Genomic DNA, 11,625 nt, shown 5'->3' on the forward strand with positions numbered 1-11,625 from the left:
TCTAGCTCCAGTCGGGTAAGAGCGCCAAGACTCTAATCTTGGTGGTCGTGGGTTCGAGCCCCACGGTGGGGCGACTGCTTTTTGCTATTTTGGGCCTCGCGCGCACGTCCGCGCTTGATATGCGTGACGATCGCCCCTGATCCCTCCCACGCCTCCCAGTGTGTTTCTGACTCCATGATACCGGTGTGGATGTTTGACAGTCGTCCTGTTTCCGATGACTGGTAATATCTGGCCGCTCTTGCTGCGGACAGGGTCGCGCAGATCGAGTCCGGCTTGCATGCCACACCACCACGCCGCTCGGACTCGATATGTGGACGGGTCCATCAAGGACCTCGGACAGTGTGAAGTGAAGCCGTGTGAGCAAGACGGAGTTGGTTCGAAGAGACAGGGTGGCTGGGCCGATCACGACTCGTTGAATCGAGATGTCCGACCAGTGCTTCTTCTGTCGATCGCGGATCGGGGTGGGGCCTGCGTGGGCTGTGTGCGATCGCTGGGACGAGTGGGTGGTAGCGAGCGCGTCGGTTTGTTTGATTTTGTATGTTTTGGGTTTGTGTGCGAGTATGAAGCCCGTCTAGCTCAGTCGGTAGAGCGCAAGACTCTTAATCTTGTGGTCGTGGGTTCGAGCCCCACGGTGGGCGACTGCTTTTGCTATTTTGGCCTCGCGCGCACGTCCGCTCTTGATATGCGTGACGATCGTCTCTGATCCCTCCCATGCCTCCCAGTGTGTATCTGACTCCATGATACCGGTGTGGATGTTTGACAGTCGTCCTGTTTCCGATGACTGGTAATATCTGGCCGTTCTTGCTGCGGACAGGGTCGCGCAGATCGAGTCCGGCTTGCATGCCACACCACCACGCCGCTCGGACTCGACATGTGGACGGGTCCATCAAGGACCTCGGACAGTGTGAAGTGAAGCCGTGTGAGCAAGACGGAGTTGGTTCGAAGAGACAGGGTGGCTGGGCCGATCACGACTCGTTGAATCGAGATGTCCGACCAGTGCTTCTTCTGTCGATCGCGGATCGTGGTGGGGCATGTGTGGGCTGTGTGCGATCGCTGGGACGAGTGGGTGGTAGCGAGCGCGTCGGTTTGTTTGATTTTGTATGTTTTGGGTTTGTGTGCGAGTATGAAGCCCGTCTAGCTCAGTCGGTAGAGCGCAAGACTCTTAATCTTGTGGTCGTGGGTTCGAGCCCCACGGTGGGCGACTGCTTTTGCCATTTTGGCCTCGCGCGCACGTCCGCTCTTGATATGCGTGGCGAGCGTCTCTGATCCCTCCCACGCCTCCCAGTGTGTATCTGTGTCCATGATACCGGTGTGGATGTTTGACAGTCGTCCTGTTTCCGATGACTGGTAATATCTGGCCGTTCTTGCTGCGGACAGGGTCGCGCAGATCGAGTCCGGCTTGCATGCCACACCACCACACCGCTCGGACTCGACATGTGGACGGGTCCATCAAGGACCTCGGACAGCGTGAAGTGAAGCCGTGTGAGCAAGACGGAGTTGGTTCGAAGAGACAGGGTGGCTGGGCCGATCACGACTCGTTGAATCGAGATGTCCGGCCAGTGCTTCTTCTGTCGATCGCGGATCGTGGTGGGGCCTGTGTGGGCTGTGTGCGATCGCTGGGACGAGTGGGTGGTAGCGAGCGCGTCGGTTTGTTTGATTTTGTATGTTTTGGGTTTGTGTGCGAGTATGAAGCCGTCTAGCTCAGTCGGTAGAGCGCAAGACTCTTAATCTTGTGGTCGTGGGTTCGAGCCCCACGGTGGGCGACTGCTTTTGCTATTTTGGCCTCGCGCTCACGTCCGCTCTTGATATGCGTGACGATCGTCCCTGATCCCTCCCATGCCTCCCAGTGTGTATCTGACTCCATGATACCGGTGTGGATGTTTGACAGTCGTCCTGTTTCCGATGACTGGTAAAATCTGGCTGCTCTTGCTGCGGACAGGGTCGCGCAGATCGAGTCCGGCTTGCATGCCACACCACCACGCCGCTCGGACTCGATATGTGGACGGGTCCATCAAGGACCTCGGACAGTGTGAAGTGAAGCCGTGTGAGCAAGACGGAGTTGGTGCGAAGAGACAGGGTGGCTGGGCCGATCACGACTCGTTGAATCGAGATGTCCGACCAGTGCTTCTTCTGTCGATCGCGGATCGGGGTGGGGCCTGTGTGGGCTGTGTGCGATCGCTGGGACGAGTGGGTGGTAGCGAGCGCGTCGGTTTGTTTGATTTTGTATGTTTTGGGTTTGTGTGCGAGTATGAAGCCCGTCTAGCTCAGTCGGTAGAGCGCAAGACTCTTAATCTTGTGGTCGTGGGTTCGAGCCCCCCGGTGGGCGACTGCTTTTGCTATTTTGGCCTCGCGCGCACGTCCGCTCTTGATATGCGTGACGATCGTCTCTGATCCCTCCCATGCCTCCCAGTGTGTATCTGACTCCATGATACCGGTGTGGATGTTTGACAGTCGTCCTGTTTCCGATGACTGGTAAAATCTGGCCGCTCTTGCTGCGGACAGGGTCGCGCAGATCGAGTCCGGCTTGCATGCCACACCACCACGCCGCTCGGACTCGATATGTGGACGGGTCCATCAAGGACCTCGGACAGTGTGAAGTGAAGCCGTGTGAGCAAGACGGAGTTGGTGCGAAGAGACAGGGTGGCTGGGCCGATCACGACTCGTTGAATCGAGATGTCCGACCAGTGCTTCTTCTGTCGATCGCGGATCGGGGTGGGGCCTGTGTGGGCTGTGTGCGATCGCTGGGACGAGTGGGTGGTAGCGAGCGCGTCGGTTTGTTTGATTTTGTATGTTTTGGGTTTGTGTGCGAGTATGAAGCCCGTCTAGCTCAGTCGGTAGAGCGCAAGACTCTTAATCTTGTGGTCGTGGGTTCGAGCCCCACGGTGGGCGACTGCTTTTGCTATTTTGGCCTCGCGCGCACGTCCGCTCTTGATATGCGTGACGATCGTCTCTGATCCCTCCCATGCCTCCCAGTGTGTATCTGACTCCATGATACCGGTGTGGATGTTTGACAGTCGTCCTGTTTCCGATGACTGGTAAAATCTGGCCGCTCTTGCTGCGGACAGGGTCGCGCAGATCGAGTCCGGCTTGCATGCCACACCACCACGCCGCTCGGACTCGATATGTGGACGGGTCCATCAAGGACCTCGGACAGTGTGAAGTGAAGCCGTGTGAGCAAGACGGAGTTGGTGCAAAGAGACAGGGTGGCTGGGCCGATCACGACTCGTTGAATCGAGATGTCCGGCCAGTGCTTCTTCTGTCGATCGCGGATCGGGGTGGGGCCTGTGTGGGCTGTGTGCGATCGCTGGGACGAGTGGGTGGTAGCGAGCGCGTCGGTTTGTTTGATTTTGTATGTTTTGGGTTTGTGTGCGAGTATGAAGCCCGTCTAGCTCAGTCGGTAGAGCGCAAGACTCTTAATCTTGTGGTCGTGGGTTCGAGCCCCACGGTGGGCGACTGCTTTTGCTATTTTGGCCTCGCGCGCACGTCCGCTCTTGATATGCGTGACGATCGTCTCTGATCCCTCCCATGCCTCCCAGTGTGTATCTGACTCCATGATACCGGTGTGGATGTTTGACAGTCGTCCTGTTTCCGATGACTGGTAAAATCTGGCCGTACTTGCTGCGGACAGGGTCGCGCAGATCGAGTCCGGCTTGCATGCCACACCACCACGCCGCTCGGACTCGATATGTGGACGGGTCCATCAAGGACCTCGGACAGTGTGAAGTGAAGCCGTGTGAGCAAGACGGAGTTGGTGCAAAGAGACAGGGTGGCTGGGCCGATCACGACTCGTTGAATCGAGATGTCCGACCAGTGCTTCTTCTGTCGATCGCGGATCGGGGTGGGGCCTGTGTGGGCTGTGTGCGATCGCTGGGACGAGTGGGTGGTAGCGAGCGCGTCGGTTTGTTTGATTTTGTATGTTTTGGGTTTGTGTGCGAGTATGAAGCCCGTCTAGCTCAGTCGGTAGAGCGCAAGACTCTTAATCTTGTGGTCGTGGGTTCGAGCCCCACGGTGGGCGACTGCTTTTGCTATTTTGGCCTCGCGCGCACGTCCGCTCTTGATATGCGTGACGATCGTCCCTGATCCCTCCCATGCCTCCCAGTGTGTATCTGACTCCATGATACCGGTGTGGATGTTTGACAGTCGTCCTGTTTCCGATGACTGGTAAAATCTGGCCGTTCTTGCTGCGGACAGGGTCGCGCAGATCGAGTCCGGCTTGCATGCCACACCACCACGCCGCTCGGACTCGATATGTGGACGGGTCCATCAAGGACCTCGGACAGCGTGAAGTGAAGCCGTGTGAGCAAGACGGAGTTGGTTCGAAGAGACAGGGTGGCTGGGCCGATCACGACTCGTTGAATCGAGATGTCCGACCAGTGCTTCTTCTGTCGATCGCGGATCGGGGTGGGGCCTGTGTGGGCTGTGTGCGATCGCTGGGACGAGTGGGTGGTAGCGAGCGCGTCGGTTTGTTTGATTTTGTATGTTTTGGGTTTGTTTGCGAGTATGAAGCCCGTCTAGCTCAGTCGGTAGAGCGCAAGACTCTTAATCTTGTGGTCGTGGGTTCGAGCCCCACGGTGGGCGACTGCTTTTGCCATTTTGGCCTCGCGCGCACGTCCGCGCTTGATATGCGTGGCGAGCGTCTCTGATCCCTCCCACGCCTCCCAGTGTGTATCTGAGTCCATGATACCGGTGTGGATGTTTGACAGTCGTCCTGTTTCCGATGACTGGTAAAATCTGGCCGCTCTTGCTGCGGACAGGGTCGCGCAGATCGAGTCCGGCTTGCATGCCACACCACCACGCCGCTCGGACTCGACATGTGGACGGGTCCATCAAGGACCTCGGACAGTGTGAAGTGAAGCCGTGTGAGCAAGACGGAGTTGGTTCGAAGAGACAGGGTGGCTGAGCCGATCACGACTCGTTGAATCGAGATGTCCGACCAGTGCTTCTTCTGTCGATCGCGGATCGTGGTGGGGCCTGTGTGGGCTGTGTGCGATCGCTGGGACGAGTGGGTGGTAGCGAGCGCGTCGGTTTGTTTGATTTTGTATGTTTTGGGTTTGTGTGCGAGTATGAAGCCCGTCTAGCTCAGTCGGTAGAGCGCAAGACTCTTAATCTTGTGGTCGTGGGTTCGAGCCCCACGGTGGGCGACTGCTTTTGCTATTTTGGCCTCGCGCGCACGTCCGCTCTTGATATGCGTGACGATCGTCTCTGATCCCCTCCCACGCCTCTCAGTGTGTATCTGACTCCATGATACCGGTGTGGATGTTTGACAGTCGTCCTGTTTCCGATGACTGGTAAAATCTGGCCGTTCTTGCTGCGGACAGGGTCGCGCAGATCGAGTCCGGCTTGCATGCCACACCACCACGCCGCTCGGACTCGATATGTGGACGGGTCCATCAAGGACCTCGGACAGCGTGAAGTGAAGCCGTGTGAGCAAGACGGAGTTGGTGCGAAGAGACAGGGTGGCTGGGCCGATCACGACTCGTTGAATCGAGATGTCCGACCAGTGCTTCTTCTGTCGATCGCGGATCGTGGTGGGGCCTGTGTGGGCTGTGTGCGATCGCTGGGACGAGTGGGTGGTAGCGAGCGCGTCGGTTTGTTTGATTTTGTATGTTTTGGGTTTGTGTGCGAGTATGAAGCCCGTCTAGCTCAGTCGGTAGAGCGCAAGACTCTTAATCTTGTGGTCGTGGGTTCGAGCCCCCCGGTGGGCGACTGCTTTTGCCATTTTGGCCTCGCGCTCACGTCCGCTCTTGATATGCGTGACGATCGTCTCTGATCCCTCCCACGCCTCCCAGTGTGTATCGGTGTCCATGATACCGGTGTGGATGTTTGACAGTCGTCCTGTTTCCGATGACTGGTAATATCTGGCTGTTCTTGCTGCGGACAGGGTCGCGCAGATCGAGTCCGGCTTGCATGCCACACCACCACGCCGCTCGGACTCGACATGTGGACGGGTCCATCAAGGACCTCGGACAGCGTGAAGTGAAGCCGTGTGAGCAAGACGGAGTTGGTGCGAAGAGACAGGGTGGCTGGGCCGATCACGACTCGTTGAATCGAGATGTCCGACCAGTGCTTCTTCTGTCGATCGCGGATCGGGGTGGGGCCTGTGTGGGCTGTGTGCGATCGCTGGGACGAGTGGGTGGTAGCGAGCGCGTCGGTTTGTTTGATTTTGTATGTTTTGGGTTTGTGTGCGAGTATGAAGCCCGTCTAGCTCAGTCGGTAGAGCGCAAGACTCTTAATCTTGTGGTCGTGGGTTCGAGCCCCACGGTGGGCGACTGCTTTTGCTATTTTGGCCTCGCGCGCACGTCCGCTCTTGATATGCGTGACGATCGTCTCTGATCCCTCCCATGCCTCCCAGTGTGTATCTGACTCCATGATACCGGTGTGGATGTTTGACAGTCGTCCTGTTTCCGATGACTGGTAAAATCTGGCCGCTCTTGCTGCGGACAGGGTCGCGCAGATCGAGTCCGGCTTGCATGCCACACCACCACGCCGCTCGGACTCGATATGTGGACGGGTCCATCAAGGACCTCGGACAGTGTGAAGTGAAGCCGTGTGAGCAAGACGGAGTTGGTGCGAAGAGACAGGGTGGCTGGGCCGATCACGACTCGTTGAATCGAGATGTCCGACCAGTGCTTCTTCTGTCGATCGCGGATCGGGGTGGGGCCTGTGTGGGCTGTGTGCGATCGCTGGGACGAGTGGGTGGTAGCGAGCGCGTCGGTTTGTTTGATTTTGTATGTTTTGGGTTTGTGTGCGAGTATGAAGCCCGTCTAGCTCAGTCGGTAGAGCGCAAGACTCTTAATCTTGTGGTCGTGGGTTCGAGCCCCACGGTGGGCGACTGCTTTTGCTATTTTGGCCTCGCGCGCACGTCCGCTCTTGATATGCGTGACGAGCGTCTCTGATCCCTCCCACGCCTCCCAGTGTGTATCGGTGTCCATAATACCGGTGTGGATGTTTGACAGTCGTCCTGTTTCCGATGACTGGTAAAATCTGGCCGTTCTTGCTGCGGACAGGGTCGCGCAGATCGAGTCCGGCTTGCATGCCACACCACCACGCCGCTCGGACTCGATATGTGGACGGGTCCATCAAGGACCTCGGACAGTGTGAAGTGAAGCCGTGTGAGCAAGACGGAGTTGGTGCGAAGAGACAGGGTGGCTGGGCCGATCACGACTCGTTGAATCGAGATGTCCGACCAGTGCTTTTTCTGTCGATCGCGGATCGGGGTGGGGCCTGTGTGGGCTGTGTGCGATCGCTGGGACGAGTGGGTGGTAGCGAGCGCGTCGGTTTGTTTGATTTTGTATGTTTTGGGTTTGTGTGCGAGTATGAAGCCCGTCTAGCTCAGTCGGTAGAGCGCAAGACTCTTAATCTTGTGGTCGTGGGTTCGAGCCCCACGGTGGGCGACTGCTTTTGCCATTTTGGCCTCGTGCGCATGTCCGCTCTTGATATGCGTGGCGAGCGGCTCTGATCCCTCCCACGCCTCCCAGTGTGTATCTGAGTCCATGATACCGGTGTGGATGTTTGACAGTCGTCCTGTTTCCGATGACTGGTAATATCTGGCCGTTCTTGCTGCGGACAGGGTCGCGCAGATCGAGTCCGGCTTGCATGCCACACCACCACGCCGCTCGGACTCGACATGTGGACGGGTCCATCAAGGACCTCGGACAGTGTGAAGTGAAGCCGTGTGAGCGAGACGGAGTTGGTTCGAAGAGACAGGGTGGCTGGGCCGATCACGACTCGTTGAATCGAGATGTCCGACCAGTGCTTCTTCTGTCGATCGCGGATCGTGGTGGGGCCTGTGTGGGCTGTGTGCGATCGCTGGGACGAGTGGGTGGTAGCGAGCGCGTCGGTTTGTTTGATTTTGTATGTTTTGGGTTTGTGTGCGAGTATGAAGCCCGTCTAGCTCAGTCGGTAGAGCGCAAGACTCTTAATCTTGTGGTCGTGGGTTCGAGCCCCACGGTGGGCGACTGCTTTTGCCATTTTGGCCTCGCGCGCACGTCCGCGCTTGATATGCGTGGCGAGCGTCTCTGATCCCTCCCACGCCTCCCAGTGTGTATCTGAGTCCATGATACCGGTGTGGATGTTTGACAGTCGTCCTGTATCCGATGACTGGTAAAATCTGGCCGCTCTTGCTGCGGACAGGGTCGCGCAGATCGAGTCCGGCTTGCATGCCACACCACCACGCCGCTCGGACTCGATATGTGGACGGGTCCATCAAGGACCTCGGACAGTGTGAAGTGAAGCCGTGTGAGCAAGACGGAGTTGGTGCGAAGAGACAGGGTGGCTGGGCCGATCACGACTCGTTGAATCGAGATGTCCGACCAGTGCTTCTTCTGTCGATCGCGGATCGTGGTGGGGCCTGTGTGGGCTGTGTGCGATCGCTGGGACGAGTGGGTGGTAGCGAGCGCGTCGGTTTGTTTGATTTTGTATGTTTTGGGTTTGTGTGCGAGTATGAAGCCCGTCTAGCTCAGTCGGTAGAGCGCAAGACTCTTAATCTTGTGGTCGTGGGTTCGAGCCCCACGGTGGGCGACTGCTTTTGCTATTTTGGCCTCGCGCGCACGTCCGCTCTTGATATGCGTGACGATCGTCTCTCATCCCTCCCATGCCTCCCAGTGTGTATCTGTGTCCATGATACCGGTGTGGATGTTTGACAGTCGTCCTGTTTCCGATGACTGGTAATATCTGGCCGTTCTTGCTGCGGACAGGGTCGCGCAGATCGAGTCCGGCTTGCATGCCACACCACCACGCCGCTCGGACTCGACATGTGGACGGGTCCATCAAGGACCTCGGACAGTGTGAAGTGAAGCCGTGTGAGCAAGACGGAGTTGGTGCGAAGAGACAGGGTGGCTGGGCCGATCACGACTCGTTGAATCGAGATGTCCGACCAGTGCTTCTTCTGTCGATCGCGGATCGTGGTGGGGCCTGTGTGGGCTGTGTGCGATCGCTGGGACGAGTGGGTGGTAGCGAGCGCGTCGGTTTGTTTGATTTTGTATGTTTTGGGTTTGTGTGCGAGTATGAAGCCCGTCTAGCTCAGTCGGTAGAGCGCAAGACTCTTAATCTTGTGGTCGTGGGTTCGAGCCCCACGGTGGGCGACTGCTTTTGCTATTTTGGCCTCGCGCGCACGTCCGCTCTTGATATGCGTGGCGAGCGTCTCTGATCCCTCCCATGCCTCCCAGTGTGTATCTGACTCCATGATACCGGTGTGGATGTTTGACAGTCGTCCTGTTTCCGATGACTGGTAATATCTGGCCGTTCTTGCTGCGGACAGGGTCGCGCAGATCGAGTCCGGCTTGCATGCCACACCACCACGCCGCTCGGACTCGATATGTGGACGGGTCCATCAAGGACCTCGGACAGTGTGAAGTGAAGCCGTGTGAGCAAGACGGAGTTGGTGCGAAGAGACAGGGTGGCTGGGCCGATCACGACTCGTTGAATCGAGATGTCCGGCCAGTGCTTCTTCTGTCGATCGCGGATCGGGGTGGGGCCTGTGTGGGCTGTGTGCGATCGCTGGGACGAGTGGGTGGTAGCGAGCGCGTCGGTTTGTTTGATTTTGTATGTTTTGGGTTTGTGTGCGAGTATGAAGCCCGTCTAGCTCAGTCGGTAGAGCGCAAGACTCTTAATCTTGTGGTCGTGGGTTCGAGCCCCACGGTGGGCGACTGCTTTTGCCATTTTGGCCTCGCGCGCACGTCCGCTCTTGATATGCGTGGCGAGCGTCTCTGATCCCTCCCACGCCTCCCAGTGTGTTTCTGTGTCCATGATACCGGTGTGGATGTTTGACAGTCGTCCTGTTTCCGATGACTGGTAATATCTGGCCGTTCTTGCTGCGGACAGGGTCGCGCAGATCGAGTCCGGCTTGCATGCCACACCACCACGCCGCTCGGACTCGACATGTGGACGGGTCCATCAAGGACCTCGGACAGTGTGAAGTGAAGCCGTGTGAGCAAGACGGAGTTGGTTCGAAGAGACAGGGTGGCTGGGCCGATCACGACTCGTTGAATCGAGATGTCCGGCCAGTGCTTCTTCTGTCGATCGCGAATCGTGGTGGGGCCTGTGTGGGCTGTGTGCGATCGCTGGGACGAGTGGGTGGTAGCGAGCGCGTCGGTTTGTTTGATTTTGTATGTTTTGGGTTTGTGTGCGAGTATGAAGCCCGTCTAGCTCAGTCGGTAGAGCGCAAGACTCTTAATCTTGTGGTCGTGGGTTCGAGCCCCACGGTGGGCGACTGCTTTTGCTATTTTGGCCTCGCGCGCACGTCCGCTCTTGATATGCGTGGCGAGCGTCTCTGATCCCTCCCACGCCTCCCAGTGTGTATCTGTGTCCATGATACCGGTGTGGATGTTTGACAGTCGTCCTGTTTCCGATGACTGGTAATATCTGGCCGTTCTTGCTGCGGACAGGGTCGCGCAGATCGAGTCCGGCTTGCATGCCACACCACCACGCCGCTCGGACTCGACATGTAGACGGGTCCATCAAGGACCTCGGACAGTGTGAAGGGAAGCCGTGTGAGCAAGACGGAGTTGGTTCGAAGAGACAGGGTGGCTGGGCCGATCACGACTCGTTGAATCGAGATGTCCGACCAGTGCTTCTTCTGTCGATCGCGGATCGGGGTGGGGCCTGTGTGGGCTGTGTGCGATCGCTGGGACGAGTGGGTGGTAGCGAGCGCGTCGGTTTGTTTGATTTTGTATGTTTAGGGTTTGTGTGCGAGTATGAAGCCCGTCTAGCTCAGTCGGTAGAGCGCAAGACTCTTAATCTTGTGGTCGTGGGTTCGAGCCCCACGGTGGGCGACTGCTTTTGCTATTTTGGCCTCGCGCGCACGTCCGCTCTTGATATGCGTGACGATCGTCTCTGATCCCTCCCATGCCTCCCAGTGTGTATCTGACTCCATGATACCGGTGTGGATGTTTGACAGTCGTCCTGTTTCCGATGACTGGTAAAATCTGGCCGCTCTTGCTGCGGACAGGGTCGCGCAGATCGAGTCCGGCTTGCATGCCACACCACCACGCCGCTCGGACTCGATATGTGGACGGGTCCATCAAGGACCTCGGACAGTGTGAAGTGAAGCCGTGTGAGCAAGACGGAGTTGGTGCGAAGAGACAGGGTGGCTGGGCCGATCACGACTCGTTGAATCGAGATGTCCGACCAGTGCTTCTTCTGTCGATCGCGGATCGTGGTGGGGCCTGTGTGGGCTGTGTGCGATCGCTGGGACGAGTGGGTGGTAGCGAGCGCGTCGGTTTGTTTGATTTTGTATGTTTCGGGTTTGTGTGCGAGTATGAAGCCCGTCTGGCTCAGTCGGTAGAGCGCAAGACTCTTAATCTTGTGGTCGTGGGTTCGAGCCCCACGGTGGGCGACTGCTTTTGCTATTTTGGCCTCGCGCGCACTTCCGCTCTGGATATGCGTGACGATCGTCTCTGATCCCTCCCATGCCTACCAGTGTGTATCTGACTCCATGATACCGGTGTGGATGTTTGACAGTCGTCCTGTTTCCGATGACTGGTAATATCTGGCCGTTCTTGCTGCGGACAGGGTCGCGCAGATCGAGTCCGGCTTGCATGCCACACCACCACGCCGCTCGGACTCGATATGTGGACGGGTCCATAAAGGACCTCGGACAGTGTGAAGTGAAGCCGTGTGAGCAAG

At 57.7% G+C, this 11,625-nt stretch overlaps 1 pseudogene across 1 annotated transcript; it reads left to right on the top strand.

Annotated features, from left to right (window-relative positions):
• On the top strand, window positions 1-73 carry PITG_27469 (annotated as a pseudogene). The gene has a single exon. The product of its transcript is annotated as a tRNA-OTHER (tRNA).
• Window positions 74-11,625: the final 11,552 nt, after the last annotated feature.

The sequence above is a fragment of the Phytophthora infestans genome, genomic scaffold (genome assembly GCF_000142945.1).
Source record: "Phytophthora infestans T30-4 supercont1.21 genomic scaffold, whole genome shotgun sequence".
NCBI classification, from domain to species: Eukaryota; Oomycota; class Peronosporomycetes; order Peronosporales; family Peronosporaceae; genus Phytophthora; species Phytophthora infestans.